At 45.5% G+C, this 10,669-nt stretch overlaps 4 non-coding genes across 4 annotated transcripts; 1 reads left to right on the forward strand and 3 right to left on the reverse strand.

Moving 5' to 3' along the window:
* Positions 1 to 700: 700 nt before the first annotated feature.
* trnas-gcu (transfer RNA serine (anticodon GCU)) lies at positions 701 to 782 on the reverse strand. The gene has a single exon. It is a non-coding gene; the product is annotated as a tRNA-Ser (tRNA).
* A 1,816-nt stretch (positions 783 to 2,598) lies between these two features.
* Positions 2,599 to 2,681, reverse strand: trnal-cag (transfer RNA leucine (anticodon CAG)). Its single transcript has one exon. It is a non-coding gene; the product is annotated as a tRNA-Leu (tRNA).
* Positions 2,682 to 5,064: 2,383 nt separating this feature from the next.
* Positions 5,065 to 5,138, forward strand: trnap-agg (transfer RNA proline (anticodon AGG)). The gene has a single exon. It is a non-coding gene; the product is annotated as a tRNA-Pro (tRNA).
* A 3,970-nt stretch (positions 5,139 to 9,108) lies between these two features.
* trnan-guu (transfer RNA asparagine (anticodon GUU)) lies at positions 9,109 to 9,182 on the reverse strand. The gene has a single exon. It is a non-coding gene; the product is annotated as a tRNA-Asn (tRNA).
* Positions 9,183 to 10,669: the final 1,487 nt, after the last annotated feature.

Genomic DNA, 10,669 nt, shown 5'->3' on the forward strand with positions numbered 1-10,669 from the left:
AAACGTCTGCTCCTGAAGGTGCAACCAGATCAGCAGAAGTGTAACCTGAGACAGCAGAACAGGAGAAAATGGAAAACAAAACTGAATGCTAGTTGTCGGAAGTTAAGGAAAATATGCAGGAGAATCAGCAGTTTCACCTGTCTCTCACACAGCGTTCATGAAGTCGTGCGGAATATTTCATCACACAGCATTTTCCATGTTAATGTGGACCGTTTTTGGCCGCGTTTGATGATTGGTGTTCTTCAGTCCGAACTCTGACCCGCTCTTCCACAGTCCCTTGTATATCATGACCTGGACAACTGCCGGATCGATCTGTCTTCGGTCCAAAATCTGTGGCTTCGGACATTCAGCTGCCCCGATCTGTACTCAATCGTTCCTCACCTCCCCTCTGCAGGAAGGTTTCAAATGAAACAACTTCCCTAATCGTGTGCTCTGTTCCCTCTTCAGAATTCTCCCTAGAAAACATCCATTCAGTGTTCACTGCTGCGGACAGAGGAAGAAAGGTAGAAAGAGTGGGACCATTTGATCTGGACTTTTCATTCCCTTCTCATTCCACCAAATTTCGTGAGAAATTCTTATTGCGAACTTTTCCTTTCATGACTCACAAACCAAAACGGTTCGTGTGACGGTGGGTAAATTTGGAGTCTGCGAATTTTTTATTTGAAGGCGTTGAAAGCTCGTTACACAAAGCAACAACTCACGACGAGGATGGGATTCGAACCCATGCGTGCAAAGCACAATGGATCAGCAGTCCATCGCCTTAACCTCTTGGTCACCTCGTCTGCTCCGAATGATCGGCCACTGTTTTGCACATCATTCAATATTCTCCATGTCCCACGTATTAACTTTCACGTTCTATATTATGTTACAAGTTACATTTCTTGGCCATCTTTATCAGAATTTTAATCCGTTCCGAATCCCAAAAGTTTAGAGATTTTTCTAGATTATCGGTCTTTATCGATTTAGTGTGATCTTTAATATCCCCAATCAATCCGGGCTTAATTGCTTTTCCAATGCTTTAGTGCTTCGCCATCCATATATTTCATTTGAAATATATACCGCGACCTGTCAATTGTCATGAGATTCAACGCAGTTTCCCAACTTTTCCCAGACAAATCGCCACTGCTTCCGGCATGTCTTCCTTTGCTGCATTTGCTATTAGAGTTAGCTTCAACATTCCTTCTGCTGGCGAATGAAACCTTCAATTCAGATGGAAATCCGGTGCCAGGTTAGAGCTGAATATTGAAGACCCCGAGACCCCGGTCCAAGAGCTGTGACGTGCAGGTTATAGCGTCTCCCCTTCTGCGTTGTGCTGAAGTGCATCAGGTCACACTTCGCATTGTCGGTTGGGTAAACACAAGGCCATTTCCAAGTTCAGTACAATGAGGGATAAGGCAAAGCTGCAGTGTGCGTGCAGTGATATATTGGGAAGAAAGTCACGAATTTGGCCTTTATGAAACGTAAATAGTGTCATGCAGTTGAAAATTACGAACTGTTGAAAGATACAATAAGGATGACCACTTCTTGTTTGGAAAGGGATTGTGCAATAAAGTGCGTGACTGGGAAATTTTAGGGTATGGGCCGAACACAGGCAAATTGGACCTGCTGATATCTGTATCTTAGTCATCCTTCAGCACCAGAAGCGAGAATCATACCATGAGACCATCGAGCCCACATCCCACTATTGTGACACAATTACACAATGAAACAGTTCCAATTTAGTTATTGGAAGCCCACTGTCATTTCTGTTGCTGTTTGTGGCTGTTGCTGTCGATCTATGTTGGGCCCGTATTTCTTGGAGTTTAGAATCATGTGCCGTGACCTTGTTCAGAGAATAAGACGTTCAGGGAGCTTGACAGGGCAGACGTCGGGATGTTTATGTTTTAAGAACGGGACAGTCTAAAACAAGGGGACAGAACACTAAGATGAAGGACCGGACATTTAAAACTAGGTTCCTAATAATTTTCTTCCTGCACAGGACAGGGAATCACTGGAATTCCACGCCGCGGCCGGAGGAAGAAGCTTGATCATCAGAATTAATTCAAGTGAAGGTGTATGATATTTTGGTAGATCAAGGCATAGAGGGGTTTGGATACACGGCCCAGAAGAAGACTTCGGACTGGGAACAACTGGCTCAGCTCCGTCCCACGTTCCCTCAGTTACCTCCATCGTCTTTTCGCTTAACCTGCAAGTGTTCCGTCACCTCACCGTAAATCACTTCCACTGCTGCACTGTCTGTATTTATCTGTTTTTCAGTCTCTTTCGATACTCAGCTCACACAAGCATTCTCATTCCTCAACTGTCCAACTCACCATTCTCCATCTGACTTGTGACTGCATGCAACGTTACGGATCTGGAGATGGAACGGGAGAGTGGGAAGAGGATGAACCATGATCTTGCTGACAGACGAGAGGGACCAGCAGAAATTGGCGAAGGGCGATAGGACAAATAAAAGAACAGACATGGGGAAGACACGATCTGTGGAAGGGCAGGGTTGTTCAATGGCAGAAGCGAAGAATGAGCGAGGCAAGACTGCCGGCCAGTTGAAGAAAACAGTGAAACCAAAGAGGGGTAGAATCAAGACATAAAATGTTTAACTGTCAGGAGTGGGATTCGAACCCACGCCTCCCGCGGACACTGCGACCTGAATGCAGCGCTTTAGACCGCTCGGCCATCCTGACGAATTCGATATCGATATGGTTAACTTCGCTGCTGCAGTCAATGAAAAGATGAAGGTATATTTCCGAGGCGTGAGGTCGTTAAGAACAAAGATTTTTTTCAGCTCAGTGCTGCATTTTAGAAACACGTAATATTTTAATGACCGATGACAGGGGGAGAACAGAAAGAAACGGGCAAGTGAAAGCAGACGGAATTCGTTTAATTTGGCCTAGTTGTCTAGAAGACTTGATGGGGTTAAGGCCCTGTCCATCATTCTACTGCATTGTACAGAACTTGTCCCCGTATCTCATAAAATCATCAGATAGATTATCGTTGTTTTACATTAACTGACCAAATTGATCTTTCGCACAGGTTCATAGTGCTTGTGCTCCACAATGATTTGTGGAAAGATACCAAATGCGTGATTGTTTAATACGCCTCCAGCACGAAAATGGGTGGAATCGTGTGTTCCAAAGAGTATGCAACGAGACTGTGAGGCGATTGATACATGTGCGGGTGGGCAAATACGTGGCAGATGCAGTATCTCTTTATTCAGCATCCAGTTGTGGTCTTAATAACGCCGAACATACAAATACTCACGTCAGACAGCTCCTGTGGAGTTAGGAAGTGTCAGAGGTGACGATTAAGTTTGATGCAATTGAACCATACAGTCCAGACACTGATTACTGGTCCCACCGAATGCACACCGTTCATCAATTATCCACCTTTACAGATACTACACACATCCCATTTTACCCTTTCTACGTTCCCACTGATTTCCCCAGATTCGGAAACTCATCTGCACACGTGACATTGTACCCTGGCCAATTAGCCTGCAAGCTGCACATCATTGGGATGTGGGAGGAAGACGGAACATCCAGCAGAAATACTTGTGGCCACAGGGAGAACGTGCAAAGCTGATGCAGACGGCGCCGAACATCACGGTTGAATACGGGTTCCAGAAGGTCTACTCCGGAGTTCTGCAGAGATATTTTATGGGATTTCAAACCTTAGGTTTCTGTGTTTGTTGGAGGTTTTTTCCACTTCACCATGTTACCATAATGATTGCAATCTCCATATGGTGGGTAGCATCCGACTGAACTCAACACGGAAAGAGTGAACAGAAGGAGGAAGAATATTCAATACTGACCGTCATCAGCCATCATCATCAGGAACAGCAAAGAATTAGGAATCCGTTTCTTTTCTGAAATAAGAGAAGTAAATACAGAGAATATAGAAGAAGAAGAGAAGATGGAACCAAAAGAAGATAACGAGATCAAACTTTGAAGTAGAATTATCCTTATTGTACAACCTTGTTACAAATCTAAAGAACACCGATAAATGCAAACTGTATAGTGATTAAGGATCTTCAAATGTCCTTTCTCGCTTCTCACACACAGTAGAAACAACAACCTGAATGGAGATCATTGCCGCAACACTCTGTTATTTGAGGATGACCAGACAGTTCCGGAGAAACTGATTCTGACAAAACAATTCGCACATTGAAATATTTTCTCTTCACCAAAAGAGGCCGCTGCCGTTAACGCGGAATAATTCGCACACAAATTGGTAACATCGTACATCAGAAAGAAATTGAGGTAAAATTGAAACTCGGTTTTGTTTAAATTGCCGATGGGATGTGAGTGGCTGCGACAGCTTGGACTCGTCACATTCGCTAATCAGAGCGCGTCGTCAGTCCCGAGGAAAGTTACATGATTTCACTTCATTCAAAGCGTCATACGAGGCAGAAGTCTCGTTGTCCAAGCCCAGCACGGTCATAATAGTATTAGTGAACGTTGGAGTTCAACTCTTCCGTTCTGGTAACGGTGCAGAACCGGACGGGTTTATATCTGGACGTGCTTGATAGCCAGAGGTCATAATACATTGTGTTTGCCTGCGTCATGCGCGGAGAAATGTGTTCGCAAAGGTGAATAAATTCGAATAATCAGTCACCTCCCTCGCTGGAAGCGATTTCATGACGGTTGCCTGCCGGTACTCACTGTTCTTGTCTCGTTCAACAGAAAGATGAACAATTGTTTTCGAGGTCCTTCCCATTTAAGGAGGTTGAAAGACATGCCAATTGATTAGTTTGTTCATTTTATGTGACCTATCAGGGCTATTCTGAAGCTGTGTTGCGATCAGACATAAAGAGCTGAATGTTGTGGTGAGGTGGCGGGAGAGGGATTGAGGGAGGTGCGAGTGGAGGCGAGGAAGTGTTCAGTAAATGAGGCGGAATTGGCACTGCGGAGAATCCGTTCTTTGATCCGGTGATACAATGGTCGGAAGTGGGTGGAGCAGTGTATCTGAAGAAATAAGCAAAATATGAAGCAATTCCCCCACCAGCAGACGAAGAAGAGCAGTTAATGCAAGTTGCATCTCATTACAACAGCTGTTGGGCCGTGCGAGGGCTCCGTGGCTTAACTGGCCAAAGCACCTGTCTAGGAAACAGGAGATCCTGGGTTCAACTCCTAGCAGAGCCTTTAATTTATGGGGTGAATTGCCGTGTGCTGAAGGCAGGCTCCATCTGTTTCTTTTTTTCCTTTTCATTTTTTACTCAATTGCGCTGATCGTTTGAAAATGTTAATCATGGAGGTTTTGAAATTGTTTCTCCCAGATCCTGTGTCTGAGTATTTATGCGCTTTCCCTTTTCTCAACCCACCCAATATTTCTTTAAAACAGACTGGAAAGTGCTGTGCTAAAGGGTTGTCACGTCAGACTGCAATGTGTTAACCACTGGCCGCCCCAGACGCCACTGCAGGGACGCTAATTTTCATGAATAATCTCAGGTTCGACATGAGTCTGTAGGGTTAAACTTACACATTTCCAGCGGAAATAAAGAGTGAACACCACCTTATGTGTCTGTGTTGCCACGTCAAGCGACATTTGGACATGTACACCAAGAGGTCCATAAAGTGTCCCTTCAATGTTCTTCATCCAGATGAAGAAGTCCCAGCTTCCTCAGCCCAACATTGCAAATGAAATCACTGACATTGGGTACGATTTTCGAAAATCTCTGCTCAACCGTCTCTGGGATATTCACAAAGGTTCCAAAGTGCGACAACAGATATGTGAACAAACGTCCAATATTAGCCGAAACACATTTTATGAAGATTTCATGATTTAATACCGTTTACCCTCCGTTGCCTTCTCAACAATCAGCAAAAAAATGTAGCGCACCAGAAACTGCTCCGTCAGCATTATTCTGCCGAGTGCCTTCGGAGTTGGTGTTTTTTTTTAAATTTTCAGTGGAATCTGATATGGGAGAGAAGATGGGCGGGTGGGAGCTGTGAGGAAGGGAAGAGGAGACACAGTGGGTTAAGTGAGTGTGTGTTGCACATAGGAGATCTGGTGAACAGCAAAGAAACTGGTTAAAGCGGGAGGTTTTGGAGAACCTGTGTGGATCAGAAGTGAAAGCGGGCGGTGCGATTCACCTGAAATTGGGGAATTCTTTGTTCATGGCATTAAGATGTAGACTACATAGGCGGAGTCTGTGGTGCTGATTCTTTTAGTGCATTTTTGGAATCGCCCTAGCAGTGGAGAAGGCCCAGGGCAGAAACCTCAGCGTGGGGATGGTGAGTGGCTTCAAATGGCATGCATCAGGAAGCTCAGATTTGTCATCGTGGGCAGAGGGCAGGTGTCGCAAAACCGTCGACTGGTCTAAGCGTGGACTGGCTGCAGTAGAACAGCCCACCTCGGGAGCATCGGATGCAGTCGGCGAGGTTGAAGGACATGCACCTGGAACTTCCGCTGACCGAGAAGTGATGTTTAGGTCCCTGGATTTTGGTGAGGGAGGTGGTGAAGAGACAAATGTTGCACCTCCTGCGATTTCGGGGAAAGTGCTAATGGACAGGGAGTATCGGTTGGAGAGACGGGTGATCTTGCCAAAGCAGGAAGGGTTGATAGGAAAAGATATGAGTGATGGTGCGATGCCGCCGGACCAAGACAAGATTAGACAAGAGAAAATTTCTTTATTAGTCACATGTACATCGAAACACACAGTGAAATGCATCTATTGCGTCGAGTGTTCTGGGGGCAGCCCGCAAGTGTCGCCACGCTTCCGGCGCCAACATAGCATGCCCACAACTTCCTAACCGGTACGGCTCTGGAATGTGGGAGGAAACCGGAGCACCCAGAGGACATGGGGAGAACGTACAAACTTTCCACAGACAGCATCCAGAACCGAACCCGGATCGCTGGCGTTGCAATAGTGCTAGGCCAGCCTCCACACTACTGTGCCTGCCCTTAGGAACAGTAAAGGAAAACAATAACTTGTGGGAGTTATCTATAGGTCACCAAATAATAACATTACAATGGCACAGGCAATAAACCAAGTAATGAATGTAGCAGAGGATGCGGAGAGTCTGCAGAGAGATATCTATAGGTTAAGTGAGTAGTAATGGGTCTGGCAGATGGAGTACAATGTTGGTAAATGCGAAGTCCTCCACTTTGAAGGAAAAATAGAAGATCAGATTATTATTTAAATGGTGAAAGATTACAGCATTCTGTTGTGCAGAGGGACTGAGGAATGCTTGCGCATGAATCGCAAAAGGTTGGTTTGTTGCAACACTACAGGGTACTGGTGAGGCCACACTCGCTGGAATTCAGAAGAATAAGAGGGGATCCTATAGAACATATAAAATTATTAAAGGGATAGAGGCAGGAAGGTTGTTTCCACTGGTAGGTGAGTCAAGAACTATGGAACATAACCTCAAGATTCAGGAGAATAGATTTAGTAAATGGCAGAGGTGATGTGGTGGATGCAGGGGCTGGTAGGGTGAAAGGTGAGGAACCAGGGAGCTCTATTCCTGTTCTGCCTGTGGTATGGGCAGAGTGCGGGAAATAGAGGAGATGCGGGTCAGCAATCTGTCAGCCGTAGGAGAGGAGAAACTGATTTATGAGGGCTTTTCAGATGTCGTGTAACGGAAAGTGTCATCTCGAGATGTAGCGGAGACGGAGAAAGTGAGATATTGGGATGGAGCCGTTGCAGGGGAGAAGATGGGATAAAGTGCATTCCAGGCAGCAGTGTGGGTCAGTGGGTTTGCAGGATATGTCTGTGGATGGTTGGGCTTCTGAGATGGATAGAACATGAAGGGGAGAGACGTGTTAGATATCGTACAAACTAATTTGATGGCGGGGTGTACGTCAGCAGTGAAGCTGATAAAATTGACAAGTTCCGCACCGGTGGAGGTCGCAGTACCAATTCGGTCGAGGAGGTAGCGGAAAGAGGCTCGGGAAATAGTACCAGAGAAGGTTGGGAACATGGACTATCTCAGGGAGCCAAGGAAGATCGTAGCTCGGGTCCCTTCCAGTGCCAATGGCTGCACTTGTGATTTGAACGATGTGAGGGGAATCAAAATCGAAGCTGTTCGTGTAAGTTCTGACAAGCGGGTGAGAGTGTTGGTGGTGAGGAAATGGTTCGATATATGTTCCAGAAGGAGGCAGACGACTCTTAGTCTTTGCTGATGCGTAACAGAGGTGTTCATGGTGAAAATAAGGCGGCAGAGCTGGGTAATTCTAAGTTATCAAAGTAAGAGCAGATTTCTTTATTAGTCACAGGTACATCGAAACACACAGAGAATTGCATCTTTTGCGGAGTGTCGCCACCCTTCCAGCGCCAACATAGCATGCCCATAACTTCCTATCCACATGACTTTAGAACGTGGGAGGAACCAAGAGCACCCAGAGGAAACCAGTGCAGACACGGGGAAAACGTACCAACTCCTACCATACAGTGACGAGAATTGAACCCGGGTCGCTGGCGCTGTAATAACGTTATGCTAACCACTGCACTAACGTAGCTTTTTAAAATACCTGTAATGTTTTAGCCGCTTCCAAGGTCAACACCATTTCAAGCTCTCACCTCTGAGCGAATAGTGGATTCCTGTTTCGCGCCCCCATAACTAATGAACTACGAGAATGATTCCAGGAATGAAAGGGCTTAAGTACGATGAGCGTTTGTCGGCTCTTGGACTGTACTCGCTGGAGTACAGAAGGATGAGAGGGGACCTCGTAGCGACATTTAAAATGTTGACAGGTAAGGATAGAGTAGATGTGGCTAGGCTGTTTCCCTTGGTGGGCGTGTCCAGGACCAGAGGGCACAATCTTAGAATTAGAGGGTACAGTTTCAAGACAGAGATGAGGAGAAGTTTCTTTATCCAGAGGGTGGTGAAATTGTGGAACTCCTTGCCACGCACAGCAGTGGAGGCCAGATCAGTGGGGGTGTTCAAGGAGGAGATAGACAGATATCTAAATAGTCAGGGTATCAAGGGATATGGGGATAAGGCTGGCAAATGGGATTAGAATAGTTTTTTTTTTCTCTCTCTTTTTTTCCCACCCCATTTCTTTTTCCCTTTTCCTTGGAGCAGACTCGATGGGCCGAATGGCCTGCTTCTGCTCCCTTATCTTGTGATCTTGTGATCTTGTGAATGTCGGGGGAAAACCTCATCTCAAAGTCCCTGAGTGGGCTCGAACCACCAATCTGTCGGTTAACAGCCGAACGCGCTGGCCGATTGCGCCACAGAGACAGAATCAAGTGCCTCGATGAAAAGCATAAGAAAGCACTTGGATTGAAAACTTTAACTAGGGACACATGAGGTCAGTGGTCTGGACACTCTGGCTCTGGACTTACACGCCCCATTTACACGTCGATCCTGAGAGTAACTGTGAGCTTGTGTTATCCAAGTCAAGACATAAGGGAGCACCAGAATGTGTGCAGAATATACTTCAAGTCATTCGTTGCTCTCATTTTTGCGTTGCTTCTACGAATGCACAACTGATTTCAAACTCTGCAATGCCATGTGGCCTGCTGATACTTTACCAGATGTCTATCAGTCTGTGTCTGTGAGAAGTCCATGCTGACCCACCCGTACGTTGTGGGAAGGAACTTTAATTACGATAAAGCGACGTTTAAGTTATTAGACAGGAAGGGGGAGCGGTGAGATATTGTGCTTCTCCAGTTCCTAACGAGGTGAGACGCGAAGGGCGGGACAGAGAAGTTACTGCTTTTGTTTTCTTGGTCCTACGCCACTTTTTTAAAAGAGTTTTAACTTTTATTGATTTTAATTATACTGTTTAACTATTTAAGAGCATGAAAAAACAACTCTGTTCTCCAAGAAAACTTATCAAACACTGCCCTCCGTGGCATACAGACACACACACACACACACACACACACACACACACACACACTCCCACATGGACAGACGGCTACATAGACAGATACACACAATACCACACAGACACACAGACAGACAGACAGACACACACACACACACACACAAAAACACACACACAGAGGCAACATTAAAAAGTACAATACATAGTAAATTTGTAAATAGATTCGACTGAAATAGATCCGCATCACAGATTCCGGTGGAGACTGGGGGAAGAGAAAGTGGCAAGAAATCTTGCTGCTGGGGAGAGTTCATTTCTGAAATGAGTTTAATTAATTTTGCAGTTATACGAAACTGATTTGTCACCACAGTCCTCAACTGCTTCCTGAACTTAGTCTGTGTCACAGCATAAAGGCAAGTGTTTGTGCAGCAACTCAGAAGCTGGAGCATGAAACCTATTTCAGATACAAAGACGTGGAGATAAACAACATCATACCCCAACTTCCACAACCTGCACAATACACCGTAAACACTGACCACAACAGGATGAAATTTCCCGGGATTACAAATAAAAATATTATAGATTTTTTTCTGCTCTCCATCTCTCGGTGTCTCGGAGTCTCCCCACTATTCTCACCCCGGAGTCTCCTGCGGGATCTACTGGCTATTAAAATGTGTCCGATCTTTGAAGCGTTGAAAAGCAGAATCAAACCAATGGGGACACACGGGGTGAGAATATAATGAAGAAACTCAACTGTTGCCCAGGACATTGACATCATTACACGAACATCCATACAACAAAACCAAGGAGTATTCACCAACCTGTACCAAGGTGTGTACATAAAATACCAGAAAACATTCTTTATACTGCTGAGCGCAGTCACCGTTCCCAGAACCGT

The sequence above is a fragment of the Pristis pectinata genome, chromosome 14 (genome assembly GCF_009764475.1).
Source record: "Pristis pectinata isolate sPriPec2 chromosome 14, sPriPec2.1.pri, whole genome shotgun sequence".
In the NCBI taxonomy this organism is placed as follows: domain Eukaryota; kingdom Metazoa; phylum Chordata; class Chondrichthyes; order Rhinopristiformes; family Pristidae; genus Pristis; species Pristis pectinata.